Source organism: Canis lupus, chromosome 19 (genome assembly GCF_011100685.1).
Source record: "Canis lupus familiaris isolate Mischka breed German Shepherd chromosome 19, alternate assembly UU_Cfam_GSD_1.0, whole genome shotgun sequence".
NCBI classification, from domain to species: domain Eukaryota; kingdom Metazoa; phylum Chordata; class Mammalia; order Carnivora; family Canidae; genus Canis; species Canis lupus.
In genome coordinates, this window is record NC_049240.1 from 33,088,744 (window position 1) to 33,101,412 (window position 12,669).

At 40.7% G+C, this 12,669-nt stretch overlaps 1 long non-coding RNA gene across 7 annotated transcripts in view; it reads right to left on the reverse strand.

The window, feature by feature from the left end:
• The window catches only part of LOC102151514, a 190,194-nt gene that overhangs the window by 119,328 nt on the left and 58,197 nt on the right, over window positions 1–12,669 (reverse strand). Inside the window, exons 7-8 of one of the 7 annotated variants that reach the window (XR_005374105.1) lie at window positions 9,911–10,431; window positions 8,291–9,170 (exon numbers count right to left, since the gene is read on the reverse strand). The exons of the other annotated variants lie outside the window; for them this stretch is intronic. This is a non-coding gene — a long non-coding RNA (uncharacterized LOC102151514). Of the gene's footprint in view, window positions 1–8,290; window positions 9,171–9,910; window positions 10,432–12,669 lie in introns of those variants that run through there. 7 annotated transcript variants of the gene reach the window in all.

Here is a 12,669-nt window from a genome sequence, read left to right on the forward strand (position 1 = left end):
GCACTATTAAAAATACATGAGAAGGGCAGCCTGGGTGGCTCAGCGGTTTAGCGCCGCCCAGGGCCTGATCCTGGAGACCTGGGATCGAGTCCCACGTCAGGCTTCCTACATGGAGCCTGCTTCTCCCTCTGCCTGTGTCTCTGCCTCTATCTCTCTCTGTATCTCTCATGAATAAATAAAAAAATCTGTAAAAAAAATACATGAGAATACTATTAACTAATTTATATCAATACATTTGAAAAGTTAGAAGAAGAACTGGATATATTTCTAGAAAAATAAAGTTTTCCAAACCTGATTCACACAGAATGTTTGAATAGTCTGATAATATGTATAGATAAAGAAGCAGTTGTTAAAGTTTCCCAAACAGAAAACACTACAGGGTTTTTACCAGTGTTTACCACATAAATCCCAAGAAATACATCATTCCAATACTTTACAAGTTCTCCTAGATAATTTTCCTATCCATTCTATGTGGCCACCTTAGTCTTGATATAACAGGAAGATAATGGCAGCAAGAAAGAAAAATTACAAGATCATTTTAGTCAAAATATTGATGCAAATATGTTTTTAAACTATTAACAAACCAAAAATCAAACACCATATAAGAAGGGTAATATATTATGATCAAATTGCATTATTGCTTAAATGCAAGGTTGGTTTAATATTTAAAAATCTATAATATTCACTTTATTGAAAGACTAAAGGGAAAAAAAAACACTGACCCAAAAAAGCATTGAAAATATTAATTCCCTTTATTGATAAAAGTCTGAGTAAATTAAGAATAGAATTAAACACCATTAAACCTAAAGGATATCTACAAAAGAACAGACCTATAGCAAACACCATCCTCCATGGGGAGACACTAGGAATAATCCATTTAAAATCAGGAACAACACAAGGCTATGCACTTTTAATTCTAGTCAATGCTGTTGCAAGACAGAATTAGCATATTGTAGGACTTGAAAGACATTAAGATGGGGAAGAAATGTGTAAAACTGTATTTATTTGAAGACATGATTAACAACATAGAAAATCCTAAGGGATCAATGAAAAATCTGGAATTAACGAGTTAATTTAGCAAGGTTTGGGATGTAAAGCCAATACTCAAAAACCAATCCCATTTCTATGTACTAACAACGACCATTTAGAAGATAAAATTTTAAAAATAATTATCATTTATATTAGCATACACTTAGAAATAAATACACAAAATACACTTACAAATACAACTTATAAAAAGTATTTAAGAGCTCTAGACTACAATCTATACAATATTGATGGGGAAAAATCAAAGGAGAATATACTATATTCATGGATTAGAAGCCTCAATACCATTAATGTGCTAATCCTCCCTGAATTGATCTACAGTTCACAATCCAAATCCAAATCTCACTAGGCTTTTTTTAGAAGTTGATAAGCTGATTCTAAAATGTATATAAAAATACAAAATATCTATAATAGGCAAAAAATTTTTGAAAAAGAAGGCAAGCATTCCAATTTTTTTAACTGGGCAAAATATTTGAACAGACACTCCCAAAGAAGATATATAGATGTTCAATAAGTACAAGTAAAGACAGTCAACATCATTAGTCATCAGGAAAATGCAAATTAAAACTATAACTAGGCAAGATGTCAAATTCACTGGAATGATTAAAAGTAAAAAAGATAAAAGGCAAAACTCGAGGGTGCCTCGCTGACTCAGTTGATAAAGCATGTGACTCTCAATTTTGGAGTTGTGAGTTCAACCCCTACTTTGTATGTGGAGATTACTAAAAATAAAAGCTTTCTTTAAAAAGAAAACTAATCTATATTGATACAAAGCAAATTAGTAATTGCCTAGAGCTGGGCTGAGGGGATTGACTAGAAAGCGGCATGTGACAATTTTGGGGGGTGACAAAACTGTTATATATCTTGATTACGGTGGTAGTTACCTGGGTGTATACGTTGGTGAAAACTCATCAAACTGCAAATTGGTGGGTGCATTTTATTTATGTAACACACTGCATTAAAGTTGTTTTAAAAAAAAACAAACTGACCAAACCGAGTGTTAGATGTGGAATAACTGAAGCACTCATATTTTGTTAGTGGAAGTGTGAAATGGCACAGACACTTTGAAAAATTGTTTCTTGTTTTTATAAAATTGAACACAAATGTACTCTCTGGCTCAGATGTGATTCGCAGGTATTTATCTACAAGAATTGAAAACAGATGTCTACAAAAATACTTGCTCCAAGTTAGAAACAACTCGAAAGTTCATCAAAGGATGAATGGATAAATAGTGATACATTCATTCAGTGGAATACTACTGAGCAGTTAAAATGCATCAGCAGCAAATACACAGAATCACAATCTAATCTCATGGACATAGTGCTGAGCAAAAGAAGCCAAACACAAAAGAGTTCATATGACATGATTCCATTTATATGAAGTTGTAGAATTGGCAAATGACATATGGAGATAGAAATCAGATTAGTTATTCCTGGGGACAAAGGATAGTAGATATAAATGGGTAGGGAAAATTCTGGGGTAATAGAAATGTTCTATATCTTGATTGGAGTAGTGATTACACAAGTATCTTCATTTGTCAAAACTATGCACCTAAAATATATGCATTTTATTGTATGTAGGTTAAACCTCAAAAACAGTTGAATAAAGATATATTGGAAAGTAAGGAAAATACTGCCATTACTTGAAAGCATTATAAAGGAATCTGTAGCCAAATAATTAGAAATAATTTTAAAAATTAGCAAGATGATGGGATATTAGATCGATTTTCAAAAGTTAACATCAGCACATAATTGGAAAACAGTCTTTTTTTTTTTTTAAGACCATTGGAATAATCTTTAAAACATCTAGAAATTATCCAACCCAGAGTTGTGCAAGACCTGCACCCGGAAAATCCTTAAAATTTCCAGCAAAGTGGCATTTAAGAAGGTCTAAATCAACGGAGAGTGAGGCCACATTTATCAGTAGAAGGACCTGACTCTGTAAAAATGTCAAATCTCCACAGCTGATCCATAATTTAATGTAATTCCAATCAAAATCCCAACAACAATTTTTATGGAACTTGACAAAGTTATTATAAAATGGAAGTTCAACAGAATAGGAAAAAGAATAAGAGGGAGAAGCCACTCATCATAACAAATATTAGGACTTCTTGTAGAGCCAAGGTAATCAAAACAGGGTGGTATAGGCAAATCTCACTGACCAATGGGACAAAGACAGCCTTGGAACAGATCCATCAAATATGGGATTTGATATATGTTGGAGTGGCAGCCCAGATCAGTAAGGAATGGAGGGACTATTCAATAAATGGAACTAGGAAAAGTGGCTATCCATACTGCAGGAAAGAAATTGAATCCTTACCCAACACCACTCACAAAAATTGGCTCCAGATGATTGAAGGACTTAAATGTCAAAAGCAAAACTTGAAAGTTTTAGAAGTGTCAATATCTTCCTGACTTAGGGACGGCAGAAGGATTTCTCAAGCAAGACAAAAATCACAAACCTTAAAAGGAAACATCAATAAATTTGACCATATTCAAATAAAACATTTCAATTCATAAAGCGCCTCTTGAAAAGATGAAAAGACAAGCCACCAAATGGGACAAGATATTTGTAACCTATTTAACAAAGGATTACTTACTAGAGTGTGCAGAATTATAAAAATATTAAGAAAAAGACAATCCAATAGAAGAACGGGCAAAGTGCAAATATTTTACAGATAAAAAAATATACATGAACAATCAACATATGAAGAGACAGTCAGCCTCATCAGAAACCAGGGAGATACAAATTAGGACAATTGACAAAAATAAGAAGGTTGAAATAGGATGGACAGGATCTCTGAGATGCTGCAAATGGACTGGGAGTTGCCTTGCAAAACTGAAAGTTCACATAGCTTATGAGCCAGCAGTTCCTCTCCTGAGCATACGAGAGAAAAATTTGTGCATGTCCACAAAAAAAAGTGTGATAACGTTCATAGCAGCACCTATTCACTATAGTAAAAAACTGGAAACAACCCATATAATGGCTAAATTGTATAGTCACACAATCGCATACGATATAGCAACAAAAATGAACTACAGCTACACACCACAATATGGATGATCGAATGTTAAGTGATAACAGCAAGTTTGAAAATACTAGATTAAGCATGATATTCCTTTTATAAACTGCAAGAGAAAGCATAATGAAGCAATTTATCATTTAACATATGTTACCTGTTACATATACATACACATAGCTACATACGTGTGTAGATAAATACATGTCTATATACATACAGTATATAGTGTATGTAGATACATGTGTGTATATATGTGATACATATATTTACATATGTGATAAATGCATATTTATATTCACACATATATAAATATACATGTATAGATGTGTATATACACGTATGCATGCATATATGTGTGTATATGTAGTTTATCACATATATAGTTTATAGTTTTATTATATATCATATATGATCTAATACACAGTTTAATCTCATATATATAATAAAACTACGTTCCAAGGGAATGATAAATGATCCAGAATAGTGGTACCCTGATTGGCGGAGGGGATGGGAACACAGGCTATGTCTAGTTCGAGGGCTGGATAACTGTGGTACGCAGAATAATACTTCCCCCCAAGATGTCCCTGTGCTCATCCTTAGAACCTGTGAACTTGCCAACCTACATGGCAAAAGGGGACTTTGCAGGGTGGTTAAGTTCAGGACCTGGATATGGGAGATGGTCCTAGATGATCCAGGTGGGCACAGTTTCATCACAAGGGTCCTTAAATGTGACAGGAGGCAGCAGAGTCAGTGTCAGAAGTATGTGTCATGCGAAAGATTGGCTTTTGCTGGCCTTGAACATGAATGAGGCCATGGGCCCAGGAATGTGGGCAGGCTCTGGAAACTGGATAAGCAAAGATTATTTCCTAGAGCCTCGAGAGAGGAATACAGCCCTTCCAACACCTTGATTTTAGCTCAGTGGGATTCATTTCAAATTTCAAATTCTGACCTTCAGAACTATAAGATAAAATAAATGTCTATATTTTAAGCCACTAAGTTTGTGGTAATTCACTACAGCAACAATAAAAAATGAATACAGAGATCATTATATTGCTGAATTAAACAATCAAAGAAATCAATAAGAGCCTCTAAAGGACTAATGATGACAGAGTGTTATATACCAAGGTTATGATTAGTCCAATTCTGTCCAACCTAAAGTCCAAAAAACAATCCCTTACTATTTGCACATTTCATTTTAAACTTAGATAAGTGGCATGTCCTCAACATCCTTAACTTCTCTAAGGAATCTCCCATAGAGATGTCCAATGAGAGCCTATGAATCCCCAGGAATGGGGGCAGCTGCCCTGGGGAAAGCCAGGATGACCAGGAGCGAAGAGTGTGAGGCAGAGCCCAGGAATTTTACTTCTGGCTCAGCCACTATTACCAGGCAGCCTCTGGGTCCCAGTATCAACATGATTAAACTGAATCGGTGGTTTTCAAGCTCATGTAGCCACAAAACCCTTTTCTCACAAGCAAGTGAATCCTAGCAATACAAGCCAAACTTTACATCTAGTAGCATGGGGGGCGGGGGGGGAGGGTCCCAAGGCTCATCACCTAAAAGACCAGCTGTAGTAGCAGTCCATGAGGAAGGGGAGTGATCCTTGAATCGAATGGGCTGGGAGAGTAGGTCAGCCTTCTGAGGCTGACCCCTGAAGAACAGTGCCAATCCCTATTGTCGCTGCCAGCATTAGTCAGTTTGGGCTGAGTAAGAAGCAGCTTCAAAATCTCAGCGGCTTATAACAGCACACATTTATTTTTCTCTGTAGCTCAGCTGGACTGGCTCTGCATCAGGCTGTTGGTCAGGTGCAAATCTGCTCCCCACATCTTCATTCTGGAATAACATTCTTCTCTCAGCAGACCACAGGAGCACAAAAGGGCCAGCCAAGACAAATGGCCATGAGCCTGGGTATGCTATTCTGCAGCAGGGAGGGAATGAAGTTTTGGGAGAAGTTGTACAATCTTTGACTGTCTGCAGGACTGTGATAGAGATGGGTCCAGTCTGCACTATGAGGCAGGAAGACTTCCCTGGCAGTGGCCTTTCCACCACTGTCAGCCTATGGCGACTACGGAAAATGTCAGGATAGATGGTATCTAGGAAAACTGGTCTTTTTAGAGTGTGCCTCTAAAACCCAAATCCAATGAAACTTTTTTTTTTCTCACCTTTTTGAGGGAAGTGAGTTCCTGCCTCACAGTGAGTAGTTGCTGTCTGAGCCATCCCCTTCCTGAAGGTAAGCATCCATGTTGGGCAAAATATCCTTTGAGGCCTAATTCCTCCCAGCTCATAGCTGATCTATCTTTGGGAATTATTAGAAGCTCAACTGTGGCCCCTTCCCCAAATTTGTATGTTGAAATCTTAATCCCTAGTTCCTCAGAATGTGACTGTACTTGGAGACAAGGCCTAGAAAGAAGTAATTAGCTGAAATGAGGCTGCAAGGATGGGTCCTAATTCAATCTGACAGGTGTCCTTATAAGATGCAGCGATTTGGGCATAACAAGGTAATCCAGGGACACCTGCCAGCAGGCAGCCACCTACAAACCAAGGAGAGAGGTCTCCGAAGGAACCTCTCACCCAGTTGACACCTTGATCTTGGACTTTCAGCCTCTGGGGCTGTGAGAAAATAGATTTCTGTTGTCCAAGCTGCCCCCTGCTTTGCCCCCATAGTCTGTGGTATCTGTTGTGGCAGCCCTTAGCTGACTAATACAGCAATCACTGCCAGTTTGTAGAGGGGGGCAGCCTTGTCCTCCCACCTCACCTGCTAGGTGGAATCATGTTATGCACATAATGGCAGACACTATGGTCAGGGTCAGGAGCTGCAGCAAGTGGGCACTGATACCTTCTTATCTCCTTTCTTTGCTTCCCACCCACAGCCACTAGTTCACTACCTAGATGGCGAGAAATGCAGTGTGGTCATCATAAGCTCAGTTTACACCTAGAAAATAAGGACATGGTTGACAGCAGCTTGCCCTTTGTCCCTTAGCCGCTGGGTTTAAAAGATCAGAGGGTACTGACACTTCTGTCCTCTGAGCAAAACTCTCCACAAATGACAATTTCAGCACAAAGAGGACAGAAGGCAGTGATGAGAGAGAAGAAAGCATTGCGTTGCCTCTGATTTCTCTTGATCTGAATTGCTTTTCAGGCGCTCACGCTGAGATTACTCTTTTGTTTTTTGAGCCTTTGGGTTTGAATGGAGCTCTCTCTGGGTTCTCACAAGGGACCAGAGAAGGAAGAATGAAGCAAACGTCAATGGCAGGGTTGATAATCCTACAACCGTTGACTTGAAGAGCCGACCAACAGGGCCCTCGTCTGGCTAATCTATTGTGTCAATGCATATCCCTAGCAGCCCTTAATTGATGGATTATTGACAGAGTAAGCAGAGGTGAGTGCTGATAGTTTGCAGTCAAGTACTATGTAGGGAGATTTAATCTGCAAATGATAGAGTGGACCATAGTACCTCCAAAGCTCTTATCAGGCATTGGGTCTGGGCCAGGAGAACCAGCCTCAGGATGACCCCAAAGTCCAGCTTTCTTCCTCCTCAACCAGTCCAGAGCCTTGAAGGCTGAGCACCTTTACACCACTCCCAGACACATCATAGGTCTCTCGCTCGTGCAGTTATAATGCCTATAGCTTAAACAGTGGCTCTCAGCCTTTTATATTCTAAATTCTACCATAATTGGGTGGGACAGATAGGGGAGTGGTAGGAGTAGGAGGGCAGAAAGTAAATCAAACCACTCACACTATTATTACTATTTTTTTAGTCTGGTAAGGTTCAGGAATTGGTTCCCAGCTAAGGGCCAGGAAGAGATGAGGAATTAAATAGATTTTTTTCCCTTTGGCTTGCACCTGCTGTTTGGCTTCCCTGGAGTCTTTCTAGATGAGCTCTGGCTTAACTGCAGTGTGAGGCCAGCCTCACAGCCCACCCTGATCTACACAGCTTGACTCTGGGAACCAGGGGAAAGCAAGGAAGAGGGAACCCCACTTAATAATGGGTAGAGGAGAATATGCCTCGAGGTAACTTTGAGTACCAGTTCCAGATGGAAACTCCAAAGAGGAAGGGCTGATGGAATAAGGTGGCACATTTACAGGTGGACATGGAGACAGGGAGAGTAAATTTTGTGTGATTAATTTTTTAAAGACCCACAGCCTAGCCTTTGTTTAATTATTTTTGTTTTTAAGATTTTATTTATTTATTCATGAGAGACACACAGAGAGAGAGGCAGAGACAGGCAGAGGGAGAAGCAAGCTCCTTACAGGGAGCCTGATGTGGGGCTCGATGCCAGGACCCCAGGATCATGCCCTGAGCTGAAGGCAGACCCTCAACTGCTGAGCTACCCAGGCACCCCATTTCTTTTCTCAGGATCCTTTTGCATTATTTAAGTACTCAGGTCTTCCTCCTCCATTCCTAAACTGACATGGGCAGAGATTTGACACTTCTGTGTGCCTCAGAATATAATGGAGCAGAGCTCTGGGTCCACTGGAGCTCTTATTTCTCATGAGAGACTGTACTTCTAGTTCCAAGGATCAGCAAAGCAGATTCTTTGTCTCCAGCTAGATGGTTCATCACATAGAAATGGAGTGATATATAAGCCTGAAAGCTTCTCTGGAAACCCAGGGGGCAAGAGAGCAGAAAAAACTTAGCCAAAGAAAGTAACTGGGGGTTAGAGTCATTCCCCACTTCAGGCAGAGCACAGCTGTCTATGGGACTGATGAGACACTATTGCCCTGAGGGCCATGGTCCTTTGAGAGAGGGATCCCATCATAGGCAGCTGAGGGAGGGCAGCACAACCATCGAGAGTCCCCAAAGTACAGCAGGAGTACCAGCCAGGTAGGTTATTGTTCCCTCAGGCTGCCCATTGGGTCTTTTTTTCTGACAGACTTAGTAGATCTTGACTCTGTATGTAGAGGGGAGGGGAGGGGCTGGTAACCTGACTGCATGGAGGCTGACCACATAAAAGTGTCTGTCCTTGAAGAAGACTGTGCCCTTCTTTCAGCCTTCAGGCTTCCTAGGCAGCCAGACCAGAGTTAGAGATGAGGCATCAGCTGGTTTGATGGGAATGAATTGAAGGGCAGGGTTCAAGTCCTTCTCAGGTACAACAAGGTGGTCTGCAAATAAATCACACCAACTCTTTAAAAATACGTAGTGAAGGGGCACCTGGGTTGCTTAGTCAGTTAAGCAGTTAAGCATCTGACTTTGGCTCAGGTCATGATTTCGGAATCCTGGGATCAAGTCCTACATCAGGCTTCCCACTCAGCAAGGATGAGTGGGTTCATGTTAGCCTGCAAGGAGGTCTTTGCAGAGCTAGGTAACTCTTGAGATTGGTAGTGAAGATGGCTAGCGCCAGCCTTCATTCTTACCACAAGCTAGGGGCACCGGCACCCACTTTACAGTTTAGGACAAACTTATTTGGAAGAGATGAAAACTAAGAATCAACTATTATACCATTTAGGGCAAGACATTTAATGTCACTAGACTCCAGTTTCCTCTATGATAAGGTAAGAATTAGAAAACGTTCACAAGGGGACCCTCGGTGGCTCAGTGGTTGAGCATCTGCCTTTGGCTTTGGCTCCCTGACATCTGCAGGACCCAGGACCCCAGGAATCAAGTCCCACATCAGGCTCCCCGCATGGAGCCTGCTTCCCCCTCTCCCTATGTCACTTTCTCTTCTGTCTCTCATGAATAAATAAAATCTTTTAAAAAATACATTCATGAAGTTGTTAGGCAGTTTATCAGCAGTTAGTAAGTTGTAAAAGGTTCTATGAACAGTAACAAAATTTCTCGCTGTGCAACCTTGGGAGTCTAACAAATACATCTGGGAAAAGGGAAGGACAATAGAGGCAGGTACCATTTCTGAGGTGCTCCCTGAAGTATCATTAATGTCTGGTACAGAAAAGTTACACAATAAAATATTCATTGAATGAATGAAGAAATTCAGCAGAAGCAGCAGCTGGCCAGCGGTACGGGGACCACCTCCCCATTTGCTGCCTTTGTTGAGAAATGTTTCTCTTTTCCTTCTGTAAGCTGTTCAGGCCACATCCAGTCCCTGCAGATTTGCCTGTTGCCAAGATCTTTCTGCACACTTCCATTTAAATAAATGGTTTCTTTAAATGCCACCATTTCATCTTTTTTTTCTTTTCTTTTTTTTTTTTTTTTTTAAGATTGTGGACCTTCAGGAAGATGGTAGACAAGCCCAGAAGGTTGATCTTTGGCAGGAATGAATATAATACTCTTCCAGGGAATGTCTTGGCACTCGATGATTAGTGCCCTTGCCTGAATCATGTGTTGATCAAGCCCCTGCTTTGGCCATCCTCTTTGTCTGCTGTCTTGCCTCCAGGGGGACCCCATTTCAGTCTCACCACTGAGATCCTAGAATTGGCCAGAGCAAACATAAAAGCAAGAGTCAGTAGTAAGACCACTGCCACATACAGGGGGAACTAGTTCCTGCTGCTCTCAGCTGAGAGCTGCACCTGAGGACTGGGACCCCATTTATTCCCAGCAAGCCAGGGGATGTCTGGTCTCTGGCTCTGGTCTGGCTACTTAGGAAGCCTGGAAGTTGAAAGAAAGGCATGTCTTATTTAAGACTAAGAAACTCTCTAAAGCAGGTTTTAAAGTTGATAGGCCATGGCACTTTGAGGTAAAAGATCAGCAAAGAATACCTTCTATGAGAAAACCACTATCTTCCCTGAAACAAAATGGAAAAGTACACAGAGTGGGAAAAATTAGAGAGGGAGACAAACCACGAGAGACTCCTAACTCTGGGAAACAAACAAAGGGTTGCAGAAGGGGAGGTGGGTTGGGGGATGTGGTAGCTAGGTGACAGGCACTGAGGTGGGCACTTGACGGGATGAGCACTGGGTGCTATACTGTATGTTGGCAAACTGAATTTAAATAAATTTTAAAAATGGAAAAGTAGATGGTGGTTTCAGGATTGAGGCACATGCAACATGGGACCCAAAGAGAGTTTGAGGAATCAGGAATATCGGTGATTAGAATAGAGGCTGAGGAATAGAGGATTGAGGAGAAAGGGTTGAACTCAATAACCTGGGACAAAATGAACTGGATGAGGAATATGCTTCATCCTCAGGCAAGAGCCAGTCAGTCGATCCAAACCTCATGAGTTGATGGAAATAGATCTAATGCAAGAGTTAGGATTCACACTCTGGTCTATTCTATAATCAATTAGCCACTTAACCTTGAGTAAGTCACTTCACTTCCCATGTATAAAACCAATGGAGAAAACTAAGTGCCTGCCATAGTCCGTGAAACTTCTATTATTTATGCCAAAGTTAACCAAAAACTGAGATTAATGTCACACGGTGGGAGAGAAGGAAACTAGTATCTCCCTGACATCTACCATTTGCTAAGCATGGTGCTGGGGTTTTCATGACATGGCCTTACATAACTCCACAAAAACACCATTCTCCCCATTTAACAGATGAGATAGTGAAGTCATAAGTCAGGCAATTGGTCCCAGCCTGTGAGATGGAAGGTGGTAGGACAAGGATTCAGACTATTTCCAAATTCTCCCATTTTCCCATGGAACTGGCTCCCTCACAGGCCACATAAAAAGGCCAGTGTTATTTCTTCATTGTCATGCCATGCCATTCCTCTATGGAAAGCACTGTAGCAGACATACTACTGGCATACTAAGCACTGAGCAAGACACAGCGGATGCCACCCCATATCATCATGCTCCTCAGGGACAAGCTGGTGGTAAATGACATGCACTGAAAGGGGATGCTGGGGTGAGAATAAGGGTCACCTTATTAGTTATGACATTCTCTGTGTCCCATTTTTCATCCTTAAAGGACCATCTTCAGCCAGGATACAATGAGTCTATTTGTGGTTCTTCATCACCTCTCTCCTTTCATCCCTGCAAATCCAATTCTGTCTGGGGTTGCATGGAAGGTGGAATTAAAACCTCCTCATGTCTGCATGTCGAAGTCCAATGCAAAAATAATTAAATCTCCAATCATTTATCTTCCATCTCCAATTCCAATCCATTGTTCTGAGGATAACTTGAATGGTGTGCTTCCCCCGCTGTGTAATTTGAAATTGAGTTCACACTTAGCTAACTTTTTACTGTTGGGAATGTTTCTGCGGCATGCATTTCAGCCTTCTCCCAAGGACAGTACTAATTTGGAGCTCAAACAGAGAGAGAGAGCTGGTATTGCAGGAATGTCAGCCAAGTTCTCAGTTTAATGGCCGCGCAGTGGCTGAGTGGTTGCAGATGTGAGCACTTCAGGGCAAGCAACAGGGCTGAGATGTTGTGAAGGCCTCAAAGCCCTGGTATTTTCAAAGTGGGTACCCTGAAACAAAATTGTGACAGGGTTTTTCCCTTTTGATGCCACTTTGTGGTGTACCAAAGCCACAACTTGGTACACAATATGGTGGCTCTAATGAATCTATTCAATCTAGTCTTCATAATCATGGCATCTCTAAGGTAGAAAATTAATTGGATGAAGTTAAATATCCCCTTTTCATGTCAACAAAATTGGTTTTTCTAGGGATTAAAGGATTACCGTGGTGTTAAGTCCCTAAAGAGGCTAAAATACTTTATTATTCATTACAAAACACAAAGATTGGGCTGCTGTTTTTTTTTCT